The following is a 24,559-nucleotide window of genomic DNA, read 5'->3' as shown; positions in this document are numbered from 1 at the left end:
TTTTCACTTTTGAGAACCACTCCTTTTTCCTGCATGATTCTTAACACCTTCCTCACAATGTGATCATGTTCCTCTTTGGATGCTGCATGGATCAAAACATCATCTTGAAATACAGCTACCCCTTTTATGTCCTTTAACATCTGAGACATTACTCGCTGAAAAACAGCTGCTGCTGAGGCTAACCCAAAAGGCATCCTGCAATACTGAAATGTGCCCAAAGGTGAAACAAAAGCAGTAAGATGCCTTGAGGCTGGGTCTAGAACAATCTGATGATATGCTGTAGCTAAATCCAACTTGGAAAACCACCTTGATTCACCAAGAGTGGCCAGCATTTCCGTAATATTAGGTAAAGGATGCGAGTCCACCCAAATATGTTTATTCAAACTGCGCAGATCCACACAGACCCTCAAATCGCCATTTTTCTTCCTTGCAATAACAAAGGGAGACAACCACAAAGAGGAATCTATAGGTTCAATGATACCTTTCATACACAGGTCCTTCAACTCCCTTTCCAATTTGTCCCTCACACTGAATGGTACACTCCTAAATTTGTGTTTCACTGGAATGGCTCCCTCCTTTACTTTTATCACATGAGTAAATCCTTCAATAGTGCCCAACATTTCAGAAAATACCAAAGGAAAATCCTTTATCAGATTGGCTGCATAATCACCTGATTCTACAACAGATACCTGTTCCTTAGTGCCTGGCCTCAAAACCATTTGGAATAAACCTTGATGGAACCAACCTAAAATGTTTAGTCCCTTAATCGCCACATAAACCTTGCCAAAAATTCTCCTTCCCTTGAACTCAAGTACATCTTCGAAATAACCAGCCAATTCAATCTTTCTCCCTTCATAGGAGACAGGTGCTCTGTCAGGTGCACAGAGAGTTCTCTCTCCCCAAACCTCCTTGCACAGCTCTTGAGTAATCATTGTGATCCGAGCACCAGAATCCACCAAAAGTTTGATCGCTTGGTCACCAACACCAATTTCAACATAAGGATCCACACACCTAGTAGGATCTCCAGTCACTATGTGATCCTCTGTGACAATCATCACCATGTCTCTGAATTCTTCTCGGATTCTATCTACATCACTATCATCCATTTCTGTAACTTACGCTACCCCTGAACCATTTGGAAACCTCCCTGAACCCTGTTGATAACCAACACTCATTGTGCCACTCTGACACACTTTGGCAAAGTGCCCAACTTTGTTGCACTTCCTGCATGTGGCATTCTTAGCAGGACATCCCCTGCCACTCTTTGGCCCATATTTATACTTTTTGACGCACAGCTGCGCCAACGCAGTTGTGCGTCAAAAATTTTAACGCCGGCTAACGCCATTCCAAAGCGTCATGCGGGTGCCTTATTTATTGAATGACGTTAGCCGGCGCAGCTGACTGGTGTGCGTAAAAAAAAATGACTCACACCAGGCAGCGCCGGCGTAGGGGAAAATGGAGCTTGGGCGTCAAAAAATGGGGCAAGTCAGGTCTGAGGCAAAATTTTGGCCTCAACCCGATTTGCGCCATTTTTTTTGACGCCCAACCCCCATTGAAATGACTCCTGTCTTAGCAAAGACAGGAGTCATGCCCCCTTGCCCAATGGCCATGCCCAGGGGACTTATGTCCCCTGGGCATGGTCATTGGGCTTAGTGGCATGTAGGGGGGCACAAATCAGGCCCCCCTATGCCACACAAAAAATACGAAAAAAAATACTTACCTGAACTTACCTTAACTTCCCTGGGATGGGTCCCTCCATCCTTGGGTGTCCTCCTGGGGTGGGCAACGGTGGCAGGGGGTGTCCCTGGGGGCATGGGAGGGCACCTCTGGGCTCCTTCTGAGCCCACAGGTCCCTTAACGCCTGCCCTGACCCAGGCGTTAAAAAACGGCACCCATCAGGCTGGGCGCCGTTTTTTAAGGCCTGCCCCCTCCTGTGCGTCAAAATGACATCACAGTATAAATATGGGGCACAGGTCTTAAAGTCATTTTTTGGAAGGGAACGCCTACCTTGCATATAATTAACGCAAGGCTGGTTCCCCCTTCTAAAAAATGACGCACATGGTGGAACTTTGACGCCCGCGGGGTCGGACGTCAAAGTATAAATATGGGGCAGTGTTTGCGCCGATTGTGCGTCAAAATTTTTGACGCACATTCGGCGCAAAGAGAGTATAAATATGCCCCTTAATATGGTTCAGATTACCACACCGAAAACAAATGTTGCTTTGCTTAAAAAATGGCTTGGAAAACGTCTTAGTTGATTTAAACATTTTTCCATCCTGAGAATTCACCAATCCTATATTTTCTGTCGTTCTGGATTCCAGTTCCTTCACAGACACTTTAGACATCTCAATGCTCTTTGCCAGTCGTAATGTCTCATCTAGTGACGGATTGCTCAAGGAAAGACGTTTTTGTTGGATGGTCTTGTCCGTGCATTTAGCAATAAATTGGTCCCTGACCAGCTGGTCACTAAACGCCTGAAATTGGCAATCAGCTGCAAGTTTTCTCAGTGCTGATACAACGGTATCCACGCCTTCACCAGGATTTTGTTCTCTTTTGAAAAACTTGTGCCTAATAACGACTAAACTGGGTTGTATGTCAAACCTCAGTTCCAATTTTTTTACTGTTTCGGCATACTCATCAATCTCTTCTCCTTCTTCCAATACCAAGGCAGGAAGATATTTAAAAACAGATCTCCCTTCAAATCCTAGGGAATGGAGTAAAAAAAAAATTTTTTCTTTCAGGACGGAAGCGCGCTGCACCAATTGCTCCTAAGTACATTTCAAATGCATCAAACCAATTTTTCCATGGAATTGGAGGGTTACCCGGTGTTTCCAAAAAAATCGGCGGTGGATTCACAGACTGCATTCTTAAAACAGTACAAGTGCAGAAGGTAAGTAATATCACAGGGTGTGTGACGCAGAAGAAAATGAAGGCTGAAGAAACCCAGCAACAATTTTTACTTAACCTTCTTTACTTTTACGTCTGTATCAATATAAGAGCCACAGCAGATCACAGACAAAAAAAACACTGATGGTTCCTTGTAATATAAGCAGCCCAAAAAAAATAAAAAATTAAGATAAACTGTCAAAATTATCTTTCTTCTTAAAATCAAAGTGCAGTACCTCTTAATTCCATGAGATGGCAGTGTTGGCCAAAACAATTCAAAGTAACTGCTTCAGTTCTTCAGATTGACGTTACTATTATTAGCTGTACTTCCTGCTTGGTTTCGATGAGGAAAATGGGTCAGATGCAGCGGTCTACTCGTCGCCAGAAATACTTGTAGTAAACATGACTACAAGTATAGGTAAGGTTAAGCTCTTTTATTGAAGATGTAGACCGCTGCGATGTCGCAGCTACCGCCTCAACCGTCCTCTTGACTCCGAGTGTCTCGAGCTCTCTGTCATGAGCTCAGGACGTAAAATGGGAGTCGCGAGGACGCGGCATCACCACAAAGCGCCAAATCCAAGATGGTCAATCACATCCACCATCCTTCCCCTAGCCACACCCATATTCAGGGGAGGTTCTGTCTACCCTTTGAGGGTCCAAAGTGGCCTCCCCATCTGCTGTATTAGGTTGATCAACTCCTTCCATGTTATTTCAGACACTATTTCCAGTCCTGGGCGTATCACCCACATATAATTAGCTTCACACACCAAAAGTACAATACTCAGAATCCTTACGTTGTCACACAAAAGCCCAAGACTTGAAACCGTATCCATGATGAGATGCAGTGAGCTGGCCACCCTAGCCAAAAAAGTTTAGAATGGGCTTGGGAATAATGGAAGCAGTTCCCGCCAACCACATTTAGCATCCCCACATCAAATGAAGAAGCACTAAGGCTATCCTTTATTCTGCCAGCTCTTCCTTACCCCCTACTCAGAGGGCTAATGGCCATTCAGTGACCTACTGTTGACAAATCAAAAATCTACCTTTACAATATAGTTATATATTTACAACGATGTGGAAATCAATTTGAATTACTGTTCTAACATTTTCTAATGTAGAGATAGAGAATAAGGATTTTAATTCAATGTAGGCCTGTTGCTAGAAAATGCACACTGATCCCACAGTGTATGTTGTCATATTTCTATAAATTAAGTACTCAGGCCAGTGGGCTCACAAGGCAGATGTCTGAGGTGATGAATCTAATATATAAAAATAGTTTTTTCCAAAAGCAAAGGTGTTTTTCACTGTTCTGTCAGTACATCCCACATATGCCATTTACCTTATACACTACACATGCACTTTCTTCACCAGTTTACAAAGGGCTTACTAGAAAATTAAACACACTAATTGGATAACAACAATTTTACAGTATTATGTTAGGACCAGAACAAATGCACAGAGGCACTGAATAGCAGTTTCACTTTGCACAGTGTTTTAATTTAATACCAGCATAAATATGGTCCAGAAAAGAGGCAACAAGTTTGGGGTCACACAAACAAAGTGGATTTGCTACAATGTTGATTACATACCATGTATTTGTTAAACACACATTCGTCCCTTGGGACATCTTTGCAATCATTAACAGATAATTACTGTAACCCAACTCAATAGCACTCATTTTATCAATCTCAAATCAATGGGATATTTTACTGAAATGGATGAGGAAGATATTTGAGAACTCATACAAATGTTTCCTCATTTCAGCTTTTTAGAGTCCTAACTACAATTTCAATGACAAAAAAACGTCCCTTTGTATATTTACTGCAATCACCTCCATAGGAAATTCTTTCAGTTGTATATCACTGATTCCAGCAATATGGAGTTCAGGTGTGCTTCGTATTTGTCTTGAAAATAGAACGTTTGTTAACACTCTAGTTGCTCATTAGAAATCTGTGAGGATGTGGGTGACCACATGACTGTTACTGTAGTTGGAAGTATGTTTTAATCAGAATGTGTCACTGTTTTCTTACATGGCTGAGGAAAATATATAGATAATCTCTTCTCATTTTAGCTTCTGGAGCATCTTCCATTAACTCTATGAGAAAATCCTGAGAGAAAACCTTTTTGTGACAAATAAGTTTCAGCAAACCCTAGCAGAGGATCAGCATTTTTCATATGGTAAAATCACCTTAGAACTCACCATTGTTCTAAGGGTCAAATGTATCAAAATCCCATTTTGCATTCGCTAAATAGCGAATTTTTTAAAAATCGCTATTTAGGGAATGCAAAATGGTATGTAACAAAAGTTCGAATTCCTAATAGAAATTCCTACAGAATCACAATCACTATTAGGGAATCGCTATTTGGGATTGCCACTTTATTAGTTCCTATGGGCCTGAAGGCCCATAGATGAGAATAGTTTTGCATTACCTAAATTGTGATTTCCTATTGGGAAATGAAAACCCAAGGGTACTGAGGGCCTAAGAACTCCTTTGATGCACCCTGAAAATAATTTGTGCACATGGGCATGTGTGTGCTAAATGACACTTTAAAAAATGCATTTGTAATGCCTTCTTTAAAACTTGCACATGGTTACAACCAACTTGGAGTTGGTGGTAATAGCATTGCTTAAATGCCCATTTCGCATTTAGGAAATGCTTGTTACATGTGCTTAGAAAAAAAAATCACTAATTGCGATGCCCTATTTGGAGCTGCAACTTTAGGGACGCAAAAAATAGTGATTCGCTAAAATGGGACTGCTAATGCCTTTCATACATTTGGAAAAGCACTAGCAATTCGCACCATTTGCGAATGTAAAAACATTTGATACATGTGGTGCGAAATGATTTAAATTGTAACTAAAATCTGTTTTTGCTGTTCATATGTGTTCCTTTTTGTGACCCTCAGAACCGAGTAACTACAAGGCAATTTGAAATGGAGAAGCATTATCACCAAAGAAAATAATCTAGGCAGTATGATTCTTGCAACCTTCCACCTAAATAGTCCTATGAAAAAGACACCATCTAACAATTTTATGAATTTCACCACAAATTTTAAGGGTCTGGTCTACAATAGAAATATTATTAATGGGGTGCACTCCCAGGTAGGTATTGACCAGAACAGAGTAGGGCCTGCAGCTTCACCACAGGACCTTCTTAGCCAACATCAGTCAATAACTACTTGAGAGTGATCTCCGCCTTTGGATAATATTCATTATTTATAAACCATAGGTGGCCTGGAGCAGGGATTTCTATGCCCCATTTTCATGTGCTGTCTACAAGAGACAATCTTTTGTTGGCTATGGGAGCTCCTGCCTGAGGGATGATTCCACGAGAGGGGCACTCAGTTTCCTGGGAATGTCTTTGAAGGAAGTAAGACTGACCTGCAGAGAAGTGAGCAGATTTTGGAGAATGAGGAGTTGTGTACCAGCTGCTGAAAAATTCTGTATGTTGCATGTCGGCAATCTGAGAAATGGATCGAGCAACAGGCTGACCTCCATCTTTATAATGAGGGAAGTGGGAGGGATAACCTGAATATTTTAAAAAGTTTTTAGCCAGACTCACTTCTCAACAGATGTCTAGGGAATCTTTGAACCCCCCCACCCCTCCGGTCAAGCCTTTGCCCTTAAGAACCAATTTGAAATCAGAGAGAGGAGGAAGACCACCACCTCCGCTGTTGCAGAAAGTCTACTTACTACCTGTTTGAGGAACTCTGGAAGAACTACTTCTGCCTCTGACATGAAACTCTGGCCAATATTTATATTTTTTGATGCAAAACTGCGCCGGTGCAGTTTTGCGTCAAAAACATTACCGCCGGCTAACGCCATTTTGGTGCGCCGTGCGGGCGTCAGATTTATACTTTGACGCACGGCGGCGCAAACAACAGGTGGGAGTCACTATTTTTGACGCACACCGCGGTGGCAAGTCATAAAGGAAAACGACGTTAACGCGCCAGAAATGACTGTGGGTCGATTTACGACACCGCAAACCGGATATGCGTCGGTTTTTTTTTACGCAAATAGCGTAAAAAAACACAGCGAACACAGCCATTTCACCAGAGGAGAGCCAAAACGGACCCCAGGAAGATGACAGCAGACCAGGAACCAGCCAGGAGGACCCACACAAGAACCAGGACACTTTTAAGAAGAAAAGAAAGTGTCGCTTTAGTGCAGAGGAGCAGGAAATTCTGGTTAAAGAGGTGACGGAACACCAGCACCAACTGTTTGTCACATCAAAGTTGCCAATCAGTAGGTGAGAGGCAATATGGCAACAAATTGTCGACAAGATTAACAGTGTGGCTGAAGTACACAGAACAGTCATCAAGTGCAAGAAACGCTGGCATGACTGCAAACGCAGGACCAAGGAAAAGATGGCCAGGAACAGGAAGGCAGCACTGCAGACTGGAGGTGGGAGTCCAGCATACCAGGAGGCCCTGGACCACATGGAGGAGATGGTCGCAGCCGTCATCCCTGACGGAGATCGTCACAGGGATTCAAGAACAGGACAGCGCAGACGACCAGGAGACAACGCACATGCAGGGTAAGTTGCATGGGGAATTAAAATGCACTAATGTTAACTGCAAGCGCGGGGGGGATACCGACCACAAAATGCATGGAAGTCATCATATACATGGAGTGGCATGGGTAAAGGGGCATGGCATGGGGGCATGGCCTGCACAGACAGAAGCTGGGGCACACCATTACACTACACCAACAACAGTCCCATGGGGGCATGCTGTCATGCCAACGATGGAGCAAACGGAAAGCCACGCCAGGAGGGAAGGCCACTACGTCAAACTGACATCCTGGCACTCGTCAGCCAACATACCCCCTACATTAACTAGGGCCCTACTAGCAATCCTCTAGCCAAACCGACAACTGCAATGTAACTGCGACTACTTTTGCCACTACCACCTCTGCTCTGTGTGCAGCTCAAGTAGCCAATGGCAGTAACCTCCCCATGGATCATACACACCTAAATTAGGGGGTGAGGATGACAACTGCAACAATCCCCAGAAACAAGACAAAGGCCCCAGTACTCTCAAATGTCAATGCCCATAGTTGTCACAAACATCAGCCAAAGTAAACAACAATAGGAGCGACACAGCACTAAGGACACACCCATGCTGCATATGTCAGGGTCCATCCTGTGCCTGGGTAACAAGGCAACATCCCAAATGCCATACTGCTCAGACAACAGCATTGAGGAGGGGACACATGTAACTGGTCACTGAAATACACCTGCAGAGTCAGAGGACGAAATAGGACACTGATACAACAATCAGGGCAATCCAATGTAACACACATTCCCCAACATCAGCAGGACCCATTAACAATGTCAACATCCATATCGGATCATAACATTGCCATGCATAGGATATGCCACATGTCAATTACATTTAAGTGGATGTGAACGATCAGGGATTGGGGCAGGTCCAGATTGTTAAGTGTGCTGCCAGGGCCATCAGAACACCCACAGCCAGTGAAAGGTCTCACCATGAGAATGGATGTACACGGAGGGTCGAGTAGGAAAAGAAGGTGGCAATTCTCTATTTGGCTGAAATCAACACCTAGAGTCGATGAGGCTGACAAGTCTGATAACTCAATAACATACATGTGACACACAGGTGGGCCATAGGCCTGAAAGAATGCCCATCTGAAGGACTGGAGAAATGAACACAAAACAAGATCACAAAGTGAATTCATCAAAAGGCAGACACGTCACATCAAAATTGCCACAACACAGACACACTAATTGTACCCTGTTTCATTGCAGAGGAAGATGGATCTCCTGCCGAGATGCCTGTCCCAGATTTCCCTGATGACATGGATGACGAGCCGATAAACATTCCCCAGGAGACTATCTAAAAGGTCCTTGAAACCCTCCAGACCCCGCCTTCTGTCACAAGGAGGAGCACTGAACAAGCAGCCATCGCAGAGGAACCACCCACCACCCCAAGTGTAAGACCTGCCAGCTCCAATACAGCTGAGGACTCAGACGACACTGACACCAGCTTTGAGAGAACTGTAGTGGGAGTACAGCGGGAGCTGGCCAAGGAGGTGCGGTGGGGATGCAAAATATGGCAGCCAGCCTAGAGGGGGTGCGTTCATGCATGATGTCATCTGCAGATCAGGCAGCAGCTATGCAAGCCCTAACATCTATCTTGCAGGAACTGCAGAAAACCCAGAAGGAAATCAGCACAGCTGTAATACAGTTGACCCAACACCTACAACAGCAATCCTGTCAACGCGTACACGAATGCAACATTGAACCCCTCAGGGCCGACCTGGCTGCCTACCATCGTGATGTGGCTGCTATTCTTGAGAACCAGCAGGCCCTCCTTGCAGCAGTACTGCCCTTAAGACCTTCACAGGGAGCAGCGACCGGGATGTCTGACTCCACGTCTTCTAACACTGAGGTGTGTGTTGCCCCTTCACAACCACCACCACCAAGGGCAAAGCAGGCAACACACACATCAGAAGAAGAAGACATGAAACAGATCACATTCACAAGGAAAATGACCCGGAAGCACTAGTCCCTGCCACATGGCCAACTATTACCAAGGTCCTGCGCTTTGTAACTTGCCAGTCTTGCAACAACTGTACTCAAGCACTATTCTGCAAACCACTGTATATCTTGTCACCCAGCCCAGTGATTGTCTCTCTCCTACTCATTGGCTAAGTCTGTCCCTCTGCACTGTCTGAAACAGCAACCCCAGCATGACAAAAGCATTTTGGTAAACCCTTGTGTTGGATCACAATGGAAGATATCCCTATAATGGACTCACAATCATGGACAATGTACAGATAGCACTACAGCACTTTTCAATAAATAGCACTTACACAACAAATCTGTCTCTGGGTAATGTGACATATCAACTGTGCAGTAGATAACTGAAATGTGCCTACTGTCAAATTACGTAGCTTGTCAATACAACTGTCCTGATAATATGTAGTTAGAGAAATCTGAACAGTGCCCATGATTGCATCATACTCTGCCCATCCTGAGGGACAAATCTGATGAAGTGAGAAACCATACACCACCATGCTGTGCAGGACAGAAGAATGCTTCCTCTGGGGATAACTAAGTCATCAAATAGTGGCCGCAAAATTTATTCACCATGCAAAAATAACACAATAAACATGCCACACTAATCTAAGTAAATACTAAAAAAACTGCACAAAGGAAGGTGTCTGAGTTAACCTACAAATAGGTAATCATGCCGAACTGTGTCACAAATGATGTATGAGGGTCATGAAGACAAGAATACAAGATTGCCAATGAGAACTCATCTTATAAGGGTGTGCATGATCATCACACTGCAGTCAGACCTAAAACTGTTTCCCCAATATCAAGTCTGGAAGCACTGTTAGTGACTTTGAAAACACACTTATCAACAGAAACACATTGGGATCCATAGTAACTGTGATTGGTGGTTGCAACAAAGGGTAGACACTTTGCAAGGTAGCTCTGGGCTAGCTGCCAATCGTACAGCTCAGTTGGGATTTGTTTGTAGCATAGGAAACAGATTTTATAGTACAAAATTGATGTACACTGAATCCAAACCCACGATCAAGTACCATTCAACACATACTATTAAGGGGTAACCAAATATTTATTAAAAGCTAACCATAGATGAGGAAACTGAAGGAAAAATCTTACCTACCCTAATCTACCCTGACTACTCATTACCCACAACTGTCCCTAACTAACCTAAGCTACACTTACTTATCACATGTAACGAAACGTTCTAAACATCTACCCCCACCCCCCTTATGAGACGGGACACATGGAGGACAACACATACTAACCTAAACACATACTATACTATCCTAAACAAATGTATATTTTTGTGTATTTGAAATTTTTTTTTTTTTTTTTTTACACACAAGAACCCCAACATAGCCCGTCACCCACCCACCCACACATGTAATAAGTCAAAAAAGAAACAAGCAGGACCCCACACCCACTAACACTAACTAAACTAACAGCCTATACTAACCTAACACTAAACCCCCTAATCCCACTAACTATAAGAACAAGGAAAGAGGAGGGAGGGGAGGTTATCATGTTCATCAAATCAAGGGCCATATTTATACTTTTCGACGCACAACTGCGCCAACGCAGTTGTGAGTCAAAAAAGTTAACGCCGGCTAACGCCATTCTGAAGCGCCATGCGGGTGCCGTATTTATACAATGACGTTAGCCGGCGGCGCTGCCTGGTGTGCGTGAAAAAAAATGACGTACACCAGGCAGCGCCGGCATAGGGGAATATGGAGCTTGGGCTCCAAAAAATGGGGCAAGTCAGGCTGAGGCAAAATTATCGCCTCAACCCGATTTGCGCCATTTTTTTCGACTCCCAACCCCCATTGAAATGACTCCTGTTTTAGCAAAGACAGGAGTCATGCCCCCTTGCCCAATGGCCATGCCCAGGGGACTTCTGTCCCCTGGGCATGGTCATTTGGCATAGTGGCATGTAGGGGGGCACAAATCAGGCCCCCCTATGCCAAAAAAAAAATTACTTACCTGAACTTACCTTATGTTCCCTGGGATGGGTCCCTCCATCCTTAGGCGTCCTCCTGGGGTGGGCAAGGGTGACAGGGGGGGGTCCCTGGGGGCATGGGAGGGCACCTCTGGGCTCCTTCCGAGCCCACAGGTCTCTTAACGCCTGCCCTGACCAGGCGCTAAAAAACGACGCTAAAGCGGGTGGACGTCATTTTTTTGACCCGCCCACTCCCGGGCGTGATTTTTGCCCGGGAGTGTAAATACGGCGCACATGCCTCGGAGTCAATTTTTTAGACGGGAACGCCTACCTTGCATATCATTAACGCAAAGTAGGTGTCCACGCTAAAAAGTGACGCAAACTCCATGGACTTTGGCGCTAGACGCGTCTAACGCCAGAGTATAAATATGGAGTTAGTTTTGCGTCAAATTTGTGTAAAAAAAAACGACGCAAATCCGGCGCAAATGGAGTATAAATATGCCCCCAAGTGTCTAGAGGTTGGCCGTCCGGAGGGTCCTCTTAATATCCTTGACCCGCCGTTTAATGTGCCGCACGTCCTGGCTCAGGTGGCTCACCTTGCGCAGCACTTTGTCCATCTTATGTTCAAGTCTGTTGAAGGCTGCAGGGTCAACAGATGGAGCAGTGGCAGTCTGGGTACCGGTGGAGGAGGTCTGTGTGGGCTGTCCGGCACCGGTGGCAATGCTGGGGCCAGGAAGTCCTGCAGATGTTGGATCAACAGTGGCAGCTGTGGGTGGGGCCACCTGGCTCTGATTGGTGGTTGTTTCTGTGGTGGCTGTGGTGGGCAAAGTAGGCCCACCCTGTGGGAAGGCTCGCCATGCCCCGGAGGCACGTTCATGGCGATATTGCCGGGCCATCCTCCGGAACCCCCACTCCACCAGCAGGATGTGCTGGTATCGCATGGCCCGGCGCTGAAATTCACCGACCTGGTCTGGAGTCATGTTAGCTGCTGTGAAGACAAATGGAGATATGCTACATTAGTAACTGCATTGTGTGAAACGGCACAGCAAGTTAATCAGACATTACATCTACTGTATTTGTAACAGCTCATATCACAATATACTGTAGAGCATTGAGGGGCATATTTATACTCCGTTTGCGCCAGATTTGCGTCGTTTTTTTTTACGCAAATTCGACGCAAAACGAACTCCATATTTATACTCTGGCGTTAGACGCATCTAGCGCCAAAGTTCATGGAGTTTGCGTCATTTTTTTGCGTGGACACCTACTTTGCGTTAATTATATGCAAGGTAGACGTTCCCGTCTAAAAAATGACTCCGAGGCATGTGCGCCGTATTTACACTCCCGGGCAAAATTCACGCCCGGGAGTGGGCGGGTCAAAAAAAATGACATCCAGCCGCTTTTGCGTCGTTTTTTAGCGCCTGGTCAGGGCAGGCGTTAAGGGACCTGTGGGCTTGGAAGGAGTCCAGAGGTGCCCTCCCATGCCCCCAGGGACACCCCCTGTCACCCTTGCCCACCCCAGGAGGATGCCCAAGGATGGAGGGACCCATCCCAGGGAACTTAAGGTAAGTTCAGGTAAGTATTTTTTTATTTTTTTTGTGGCATAGGGGGGCCTGATTTGTGCCCCCCTACATGCCAATATGCCCAATGACCATGCCCAGGGGACATAAGTCCCCTGGGCATGGCCATTGGGCAAGGGGGCATGACTCCTGTCTTTGCTAAGACAGGAGTCATTTTAATGGGGGTTGGGAGTAAAAAAAAATGGCGCAAATCGGGTTGAGGCGAAAATTTTGCCTCAGCCTGACTTGCCCCATTTTTTGACGCCCAAGCTCCATATTCCCCTACACCGGCGCTGCCTGGTGTACGTCATTTTTTTTGACGCACACCAGGCAGCTCCACCGGCTAACGCCGGCAAACGTCATTGAATAAATACGGCGCCCGCATGGCGCTTCAGAATGGCGTTAGCCGGCGTTAGATTTTTTGACGCACAACTGCGTTGGCGCAGTTGTGCGTCGAAAAGTATAAATGTGGCCCTGAATGTCCCTGAGGAAGTATATGGCAGGCCAGACAACAAAGGTGACATCACACAAAGTACATCCATAACCTACAAGATAGGTAACAACTGGCTTTGACTTGCTATCTGACTTGTGACAGTTATCATCTAAGAATCATGCTGCATGTCCTTCACCAAGAGCTGGGCTACAAATGTCAGTGTACGGAAAGCCAAACTAAAGCCACATGGTCTGCAAGTTGTAACTGGACTTTCCAGTATGGTACCAAGTGCCAAAACTGAGTGTGTATACTAGTATGCAACCAAACCGTCTCTTATTCACAGGTATGTGTAACATACTGGTAGCATCAGTACTAGGTACCTCATTCACAAACCCATGGCCGTGTTTGAGAGGGGGCGGTGGATACACAACTATATTTGCCAACAACCTGTACACCGAGGAGTGTATAGGCAACTCCACACGTTTGTCTCTACAGACACACCACAGGTAAGGTCTATCTACAATTAGGAGTCAGCAAACCCTAGAGCACTCATAGGGTCAGACATATCAGCAAATGCAGAACTTAGTACACAACATATACTTCCAGTAAGGCCTGACTTACATCAGACACAGAGTTGCTAGAACACCCATGATCATGAATTGCATGCACACCTAGGCCATTACACTCAGGTTCCACAGACTTGATGCACTACATGTGGAAGTACATGCTGCTAGGAGGTTCTACCTACTGTTTCAAACTTACATAGGTAAATAGGGAAACAGATGTCTATTGGAAAGCTATTAGCTCTACCAATCTTAGAGAATGTGGGTCTGACAGGCTGACTAAATAGGGGCTGACTTCCATTGCGACTCTTGGTGATACAAGTGTCAGACACATGACTATCCCCTGTACTCACAGTGGGGCCTACAGGGATGTCCTACAATCCCTACATGATACCATTGGAAACGCATTGGCAAACTCAAAACATGTGAGAACTGCATTCCCACTCATGGAACAAGTGAAAAGCTTGCCCAACGCATCACACCTTGCTATGCGTCCAACTCACACGAGTCCATAACCAGCAAACACAACACATAACAGACATATCAACACTTACTGGAGTGGTCGGGGTCCTCAAATGTTGCCACCTCTCCCACAGTGTAGGGTGCCGGTCCACCTGTAAGGTATGAAAGGAAGAAATGTGCTCAAAATCTGTGCACAGTGCAACAATTTCATAAACATATACAATGTGTAGGCTGAATAAGGAAATGGCAGCCATTCAGAAATTATGGTAGTGCATCTGATGTTTCACGGCCAACTTGTACATAGCATGGGTCTCCTGTGACAGTTACACACATACATTGGACCTAACTATCATGTGGTTGCAAACATGCCCCATAATTGGTGAGCACTAAAAAATATGGGGCCGTATTTATACTTTTTGGCGCACAACTGCGCCAACGCAGTTGTGCGTCAAAAAATTTAACACCGGCTAACGCCATTCCAAAGCGCCATGAGGGCGCCGTATATATGGAATGACATTAGCCGGCGGAGCTGCCTGGTGTGCGTAAAAAAAAATGACTTACACCAGGCAGCGCGGCATAGAGGAACATGGAGCTTGGGCGCCAAAAAATGGGGCAAGTCAGGCTGAGGCAAAATTTTCGCCTCAACCCGATTAGCGCCATTTTTTTGGACTCCCAACCCCCATTGACATGACTCCTGTCTTAGCAAAGACAGGAGTCATGCCCCCTTGCCCAATGGCCATGCCCAGGGGACTTCTGTCCCCTGGGCATGGTCATTGGGCATAGTGGCATGTAGGGGGGCACAAATCAGGCCCCCCTATGCCACAATTTTTTTAAAAAAAACACTTACCGGAACTTACCTTAATGTCCCTGGGATGGGTCCCTCCAGCCTTGGGTGTCCTCCTGGGGTGGGCAAGGGTGACAGGGGGTGTCCTTGGGGGCATGGGAGGGCACCTCTGGGCTCCTCCCGAGCCCACAGGTCCCTTAACGCCTGCCTTGTCCAGGCGCAAAAAAACGGCGCAAAAGCGGCCGTACGTCATTTTTTTTGACCCGCTCACTCCCGGGCGTGAATTTTGCCCGGGAGTGTAAATACGGCGCACATGCCTCGGAGTCAATTTTTTAGACGGGAACGCCTACCTTGCATCTCATTAACGCAAAGTAGGTGTCCACGCTAAAAAATGACGCAAACTCCACGGACTTTGGTGCTAGACGCGTCTAACGCCAAAGTATAAATATGGAGTTAGTTTTGCGTCGGAATTGCGTAAAAAAAACCAACGCAATTCTGGTGCAAACAGAGTATAAATATGCCCCCACTTCTTCTAACACTGAGGTGTGTGTTGCCCCTTCAAAACCAACAACAACAAGGACAGAGCAGGCAACACACACATCAGAAGAAGAAGACATGGAACAGATCACATTCACAAGGAAAATGACCCGTAAGCACTAGTCCCTGCCACATGGCCCACATTTACCAAGGTCCTGCACTTTGTAACTTGCCAGTCTTGCAACAACTTTACTCAAGCACTGTTCTGCAAACCACTGTGGGGCATATTTATACTCCGATTGCGCCGAATGTGCGTCAAAAATTTTGACGCACTTTCAGCGCAAACGTTGCCCCATATTTAAACCCTGACGCCCGATCCGGCGCACCAGGAAAATGGCGCTATGTGCGCCAGTTTTTGGAAGCGGCACCCCGCCCTGCGTTAATGACATGCAGGGTAGGCGTTCCCGTCCAAAAACAGACGCACATAGCGGTGCGTGGTATTTATGCTTCAGGGCAAAAATCACTCCCGCCCGGCAGGCGGCGCAAAAAAATGGCGCAAAGCACGAATATCGTGAAATTTTAACGCCTGGGTCAGGGCAGGCGTTAAAATGGGGCAAACACACCTGTACTTAATCAGAACACACAGAACAAACAACAGAGCAGCAGAGCAGCAGAGTAGCAACAGGGAGACATGGAGGTGATTTTTCTTCAGCGTGCACGTAGACGCAGAGCCCTGCAGCAACAACAGCAGCCACAACAACAACAGCAGGGACCCCAAAGACAGCGCAGAAGGCAGGAGAGGATATTCCGCCCAAGAACAACCCTGCATGGCCTCAGGGAACGAGACATCATCCAGAGGTACCGGTTGAACTGGCAGGCCATTCAGCAGCTGCTGACAAATATTGAACAGCAATTGGCCCCCACTTAAGTGACTCCACGCACTATCCCAACAGAAACAAAGCTGCTTGCCGTACTTCACATGCTGGCAAGTGGCTCCTTTCAGACAACTGGTGCCCTGGTTGGTGGAATCTCACAACCATCTTTCTCCGCATTCCTGCCTAAAGTACTGGATGCCATCATTGGACTGACACCCCGCCACATCTGCTTCCCTAACACAGTGCAGAAGCAGCAGGAAACTAAACAGGGGTTCTACGCCATCAGTGGCTTTCCGCACGTCCTTGGTGCAATCGACTGCACACACGTACGCCTTGTGCCACCTGCTGCAACTGAACACCTCTACCGCAACAGGAAGCACACACATTCCATCAACGTGCAGGCCATAGTCGATCACCAAGGACTGATCAGCAACATTGTGGCTAAATATCCTGGGAGTGTACATGACGCATTCATCTTCCGTCACAGCACCATCAACCAACACTTCCAGGATGGACGGTATGGCAATGGACTACTTGTTGGTAAGGACAAAAATCTACTTATATACTCACTGCACAGAAACCCTCTAGGATAAACAACCCATACAGCACAATAGCAACACCTAGACAGGAACACACTGAGGTACTCACATCACTAGCCATGTTTCACAAGTCACCATTGAACCTCTCACACATTGGAATTTACTCTACAGCTTAGTGTGAAGACATTCATGACTGTGGTTGCCTAAATGTCACCTTGCAAATTGGAAGTCTCACAATAACCTGTACACTAATACAATGCATAAGTTTTAAGGGATGGGATGGCCTGGGTATGTTCAATTGAACGTTTCTAATACACTTTCATGTTTCAACTCTGCATGGAACTATCATCACACCCCCAGTGAGGACACACGGACACCTGTGTCACAAGTCACAATGCAAGGGAGGGCACACTGTACTTGAGAAACCGATACATCCTGCTGACAAACAGTTAGCCAACAAACACTTGCTCAGCCAAGGAAAAAAAACAATGCCAAAGTTTCCACCAACAACCATAGGTTGTCACATTAGTACACAAAATAGTCACAGACAACACAACACAACTACTTCCATCAAAGATACGTACAACAGTGCCTCCTACATCTAATTGATACCATTCTGTGTTTCTCTTTCAGCTGATCAGGGGTATGGCATCCAGCCTTGGCTAATGACACCATATGGGAACCCAAATACTGCTGCTGAGCGGGCATACAATGACGCCCACAAGAGGACACGCAGCATTGTGGAGCGGACCTTTGGGATCCTAAAGTCAAGGTTCCGCTGCCTTGACATCACTGGCGGAAGCCTACTATACTCCCCAGAGATGGTCTGTAAGATCATACTCACTTGTGCCATATTACACAATATTTGTGTAAAAAGGAACATTCCCCTCCTTGAACCGGACCCAGACATGCCTGAGGATGATGATGAGGAGGATGCTGGCCTGCAACAGGAGGGGGAACAACCTAACACGGCAGCAGGAGTGCGTAGGCGCCAACAGCTTGTGAACAATTTTTTTACTTAAGTTATTATAATCACTTGTATTCCACACTTGTAAATAAACACAGATAACAAACACCACATCATGCTTTGGCCTATTCATTTCTGACCACCTTTAGTTTGAAATAGCTGAAGATGAATGTTGTCTCATTGATCAAGAATGCCATTAAAATTCATCACACCAAAAATAAACATCACAACTGTATGCACAGAGGGTAGGATGTGACATGATACATTACCATACACAGAGCCCAACAAGAGTACAAATGTGACAATTACACATGCCGGATCCAAATAACTGAAACAGTCTCTCATCCAGCCCAAAATTGGAGATCATTTGAAAGTCACATTACACGTGTTCAGAGACTGGGTGGGACCATCCATGTGTACGTGACCATGTCATCAATGGCTTCTCTCAAGTGTGTGATATGAGCAATACACAATAGCTACAACATCAGCTGCCACTAACTCAGGAGGAGACCTTGAAGTTACAGTGACAACATACACCCAGACAGGTGATAGTGGATCCACATTCTCACACACAAGTACACATATGTCATACAATCAATCTAATATTTGAAAGTAGACCATCACAGTTGTGTCCCAGTCTGAACCTAGCAGGAAGATTGTAACATGACACTAAACCAGTTTATGCAGAAAGGGACACAGACAACCAAAATATTCTTCTCATTATCACATCGGGAACGCTGAGAGTCTTGCAAACATAGTCATAGGAAAATGGTATGCAAGTTTGCTCCAATTCATCATTACTGCAAACGTCAAATGGGCTAATGAGATCAATGAATGGTCAACAGTCATTCATACCATATGGCCTTACATTAGCGCGCTGCTGCAGGTTTGCCATGATATAATAAATATACTCCATGGATACAGTAGCTATTCTGGATGGTCAAATCCTAGGGTGCTGGGGGCCTAAGTCCACCTCTACCGCCCCAAAACATACAAGAATCATGTACTTGTGAACTAAACACATGCATAAGGCACATGTGTGGCCTCCATGTCACAAGTCCAACACAAATCTGAAACACAAAATCATAATGGGACATGCTCAGCCCCATAAAAACTGAAAGTGACTCTCCCACTCCCTGTTAGGACTACAGATAAAAGCATCACCATCATAAATGTGGACCCATTTTGGAGATGGAATACATAATGGTATCCCATCCATCATTTCAAAATAGCCATCAGCAATTACACCAAATATGTCGTCAAATATGGTCAATACATTAGTTAACATATCCCAAACATTACAGTGTGAATGCCTTCTATACATCAAACAACGGACATGTGTCATATCCAAACACATATGTGTATCACATCGCACCGTTTGACCATGACAAATCCCCTTTCCAAAGCTAAAAACATGAAGACATAAGGAAAATTTTGCTCCATATTCTACGCATACAGCATGGCCGTCATAATTTGTTCACGTACATGTGTGCACACAATGCAGAGTCAAATACAAATGTATCCAAAAGTGTCTTAATATTTCGCCTTCAAAGTATAATTGACATCCACAATATTTTTGACTCTGCATCATGTGCACTACTGTACGTGTAAAAAAAATTGACGCCCATGCTGTATGCGTGGTAAAATTGACGCTACATGGACAATATGTTGGTCATCTCATGTACATTATAAAATATTAATATTCATATCATATTTTTTCACTCCGCATCATGTGCACTACTGTACGTGTAAAAAAAATGACGCCCATGCTGTATGCGTGGTAAAATGGACGCTACATAGACAATATGTTGGTCATCTCATGTACATTATAAAATATTAATATTCATATCATATTTTTTCACTCCGCATCATGTGCACTACTGTACGTGTAAAAAAAAATGACACCCATGCTGTATGCGTGGTAAAATTGACGCTACATGGACAATATGTTGGTCATCTCATGTACATTATAAAATATTAATAATCATATCATATTTTTTCACTACGCATCATGTGCACTACTGTACGTGTAAAAAAAATGACGCCCATACTGTATGCGTGGTAAAATTGACGCTACATGGACAATATGTTGGTCATCTCATGTACATTATAAAATATTAATAATCATATCATATTTTTTCACTCCGCATCATGTGCACTGTAATGCGTAAAAAAAAAATGACGCACAACTGTGTATGCGTGAAAATATGACGCAAAACGGGAAAATAAAAACGGCGGCCATTTTCTGCAGGAAGTGATGTAATAGGATATCCTGTTTACAAAATCTGTACTGGGAGTTAACTTTCACTTTCACTTTGCAGTCTCAGATTTATCTAGACTGTGTGGTTGTGTGAAAGGTGTTGTCCTGTGTTTTACTGCTTTTGTGTCCTGTGTGCCTTGTATTTTGTCTTAGTGTCAATCTTTTATTGTTGTATAACATTGTCTCAGTCTGTTTAGTGTTATTTTGTCTATACCTGTGATAGTTTGTATTGTCAGTGGGAGTCTGTTGTGGGTAGCATAGTTTGGGGGGTTAGTTGGGCTATTTTTCTCCTTCTTCTTTTTCTTTCACACCTCTACCTTTCCCCATTTCCCACTTTTTCTTTCATATTTATTTTGTCCAGCATTAGTCCTCTCAATATGTCAGGTAGGCCTCGCCTGTCCAGGATGGGTGAAGACGAATTGGGGGGGTTCATATGGCTAGTAAGCCATTTCCTCCCACTAATGCTGGAAGCTGGGGGCCGTGTGATACAGGGGTATCACACGGAGGCGAGGAAAATCCGGTGGGAGAAGGTGCGCCATCACCTGGTCCGGGTCTATGGGAGTCTGAGAAATGTACACCAACTCAAGCACCGCTGGGCAGATCTGGTCACCAGGGAACAGGACCTGCTGGACCACCTGGGACTCCGGATTGGTGGCCATGTTGGTGAGTAAAAATCTATTAAATGGGAATGATAGAAATCTGTGTGTGAACATGTGATGATTGTTAGCCAATCTGCAAAATAAGTAGCTGACTGTGTGTAATGCTAGGGAAACCTAGGCCCATGGTTATACACATAAATCCCCATATTTTGCAACACATGTACACGCAATAACAGCATTAAAATCCAACATCTATTTGTATTTTGCTAAGTCGCCCCCTCTCTGCGTCACAAAATGTTGCAAATGCTGCGCTACCAAGGTATACATATGTGTCCTAATGTGTATTTGTTGCAGAATGTGTATGAAGACCTATGCTACCAGTCCGATGGCTCATTTTTGCAACACATACCAGATGCCTGTAGCTGCATGTAATGTAGTGTTGCATTTGTGTCAGAAAAGCAACACGTGAACTGCTCTATTTGTACTCCACTGGTCATAATGGCCAGTGAGTACGTCATGTAGAAACAACATACCTACATATACAGACGCCATAGCTAGACAGAAAATTGGAAACACATGATGATGCTATACATGTGTGTTGCCTTCACGTCACATGAAGTTAGTCATGTTGTTCACACATATGTCACATGTGTGTCTGGTTGCTGTGTGTTGAACCTGTCCACATAGCCTGTTTGATTGTGAGTGGTCATGCAGTCCTCATGGAACCAGTTTTGGAATGTCTCTATGGGATGCACATGCTGAGATGTATGGTTAACATTATTGTTGGGGCATACTAATGGAGGATTAACTTGGACGACACATGACTGTCCTGGCCACTGCATGAGTGTAGTAGGGTGTGACACTGGAGCAGGAGACTCATCCAATGATAATGTTGAATACAAAGTCATCCATGCAGGATGAGCATGTGTGAAAGTCTATCATTACCATGTCATATTCACACAGTGTCATTGTAACAGAAATTATTTGTCCGTTCACCCAGTCTGAGTATAATCTTTGTTTCATGCTTTACAGGTGGACCAGCCCCGTACACCGTGGGAGAGGTGGCCCATTTTGACAACCCCGATACCTACAGTGAGTGTCGCCTGAGTGCTATTTACATTGTTTGGTAATGAAGCATGATGGATTACTGTGTGTTCAAGAGAATTCATGATTTGATGTGCTGGCCGTTCATTGGCTTGGTTGTTTTAGTGTGATATCAAATTTGAATAATGTTTCTGTAAAGCAATACCTAGTCATCTCTCAGATTGAGGGGTTGTAGCCCATTCAATTAGGGCGGCAATTGGGAATGGTATGACTCATTTGGAATACACTGGTCAATGTTAGACTTGGTCAGGGACTTGCCATCAACTGAGTCTGCATATCAGACTGACAGTCTCCCAGATAGCTTAGGCACATGGCTTTGATGACAAGTGTTTCTTCCTAGTTGAGGATGGACTGTGTACACTGTAGGTCGGATCTTCCGGGGCCATGTACTTCCACAAGGTGAACTCGAAGTGTATGTGACTTGAGTGCAATGGCCTAGGTGTTCAGTTGAATCATGTGAATGGGTGTTCTACCTCCTCTGTGTGTGTTGTTAAACATTCCTCACTAATAGTATGTTATGTTGGGCTAAGTCATATCATTTTGACATGTGTGGACCTGGGATGTGACAAGGTTGGGCTGACTACAACGTGTTGCTAGCCCTTCATAGGTGTTGTGTGTGAAGGCACATACTTGTTGAACTTTCTGTACACTCCTGGGTGTGCATTGAACATGGGATTGTTGGTTGTTCTTCCCACACCACCCACAAAGACTGGGATGTTACTGTGAAACAGGGTACCTAGGACTGTAGCAACCAGTATGTTACACGTACTTAACACCTTTTGTGACTTGAGTTAGTACCTAGGGCCAGAGTGAGAAAAATGTCTACACGTTGCAAATGGCATCAATATATGTTTGTGATTTGCAAACGTCTGTTTCCTATTCCAAAATGTATTTGGTGGTCATGTACATATTAGGAAAGTGCTTTTCAAAATGGAAATGATAAAGGGGTTTACCAGACCTACTTGCAAATCACAGTGGTAGGCAATCCCATTTGCAACCGAGTACGTGGTTGCAAAGTGAGTAGCTGTTATCATCCACTTGAAGTGGATGGTAACCAACTTGCTGACTGGAAGGGGTCCTCATTGTAAACCTTCACCTTTGTGAGTGGACCAAAATAATCCTGCACAAAACAGCCAGTGGTCTAAGGGACCAATAATTACCTTGAAAATTTCCAAGTTGAATTGTTGTGTTTTTAAACTAATTGCAGCTCATTTTCCTTTCAGGTAAACGGCCTACACTTGGGGAAAAATTACTTGGTTCATTTAAAAGCAGTCACGTCTATGGATTTCTGCTGGTCCCAGCAGGCCTCCATCCCCGTGAGTGCCCATAGTCGCTACGGTGGGGCAACTTGGAACCCACATCATTGATGTTCATGAGGTGGGTTTTCGGGACCCCATAGCGACTCGCAGACGGTGTCAGAGACACCGTTCTGCTTTGCATAATTGCTAGTTGAAATTTCAAGAGTCCTACATCTGACCCCTAGTGTGGACATATGATTCTGGGCCAGGGGTTCAATCTTAGCACACAACTAATTCCAAATGCCATTGAGTGAGGAGTGTGATTGTTATCACATAGAATGACATATGTAGTGAAGTCAGTATGCGGAAGAGCTGGTGCCATAATGTCTCATGCCTTAGGTATGATTTGGTTGAGTAGTTTAGGGTGATGTCATCCATCATGTAGAGACATGTATATGCTAGGTGTGATATGCCCTTAGGTATGCAGGATTCACATGTACTTCCTCTGAGCCTTTCCGTGAACTATGTTGTAACAATTGCTGCCAAAAATACATTTCTAGTAATGGACAAATGACCCATGGTGGTATTCAACCCACTGTAAAATCAATGCTCAATATTTCCCTTTTCTCTTCACAGCTGCAAACCTGAGTGCCGCAGAGCGCAACCATTTCGAGCGCCGTGCAATGAGGTACAGGCACATCCTGTAGGTGCAGTGTGGGTATCGGAGGATGGCCCGCAGATATAATTCGGATCGGGCCTCCGGGGCGTGGTATGCCACACCACAGGCTCCCCCAACGGTGCCACCAACAACCACCGCCACTACATCCACCAGGTCTGCCCAAGGGGACACAGCAACGGACCAGGCATCTTCATCCAGACCTGGACCCAGCCGTGTGTTGGGAGCAGGGCTGTCCCGTGGCCACTCCACTCCAGCAACAACCTCCACCTCCACCGGCACCCAGACCAGCACTGACCCTCCTATTGACCCTGCAGCCTTCCAGGCATTGTCCAGAAAATTGGACAGGTTGATCCGCAAGGTTGACAACCTTGCGGAGGACATGAATGAGGTGAAGAAGAAGGTGCGCTCCATCCGGCGCACACTACAGAGGGCAAATCTGTAGTCATTTTGCCCTCCTGAACTTTTACCCCTCCCCTCTCACCTCTTTCCTTTTTCATTCTGTTAGTTGGGTTTGGGGGGTTAGTTATAGGATAAGTATAGGAAATTAGCTTAGTTAGTGTTAGGTAAGAGGGTGGGGGGTCCTTATTCTTTCTATCTAATATTTTTGTGTGGGTGGGTGGGTGGGGGGCAATGTTGGGATTCCTGTTTAATTA

Source organism: Pleurodeles waltl, chromosome 3_1 (assembly GCF_031143425.1).
Source record: "Pleurodeles waltl isolate 20211129_DDA chromosome 3_1, aPleWal1.hap1.20221129, whole genome shotgun sequence".
Taxonomy (NCBI): Eukaryota; Metazoa; Chordata; class Amphibia; order Caudata; family Salamandridae; genus Pleurodeles; species Pleurodeles waltl.
Note: the sequence above shows the minus strand (reverse complement) of the source record.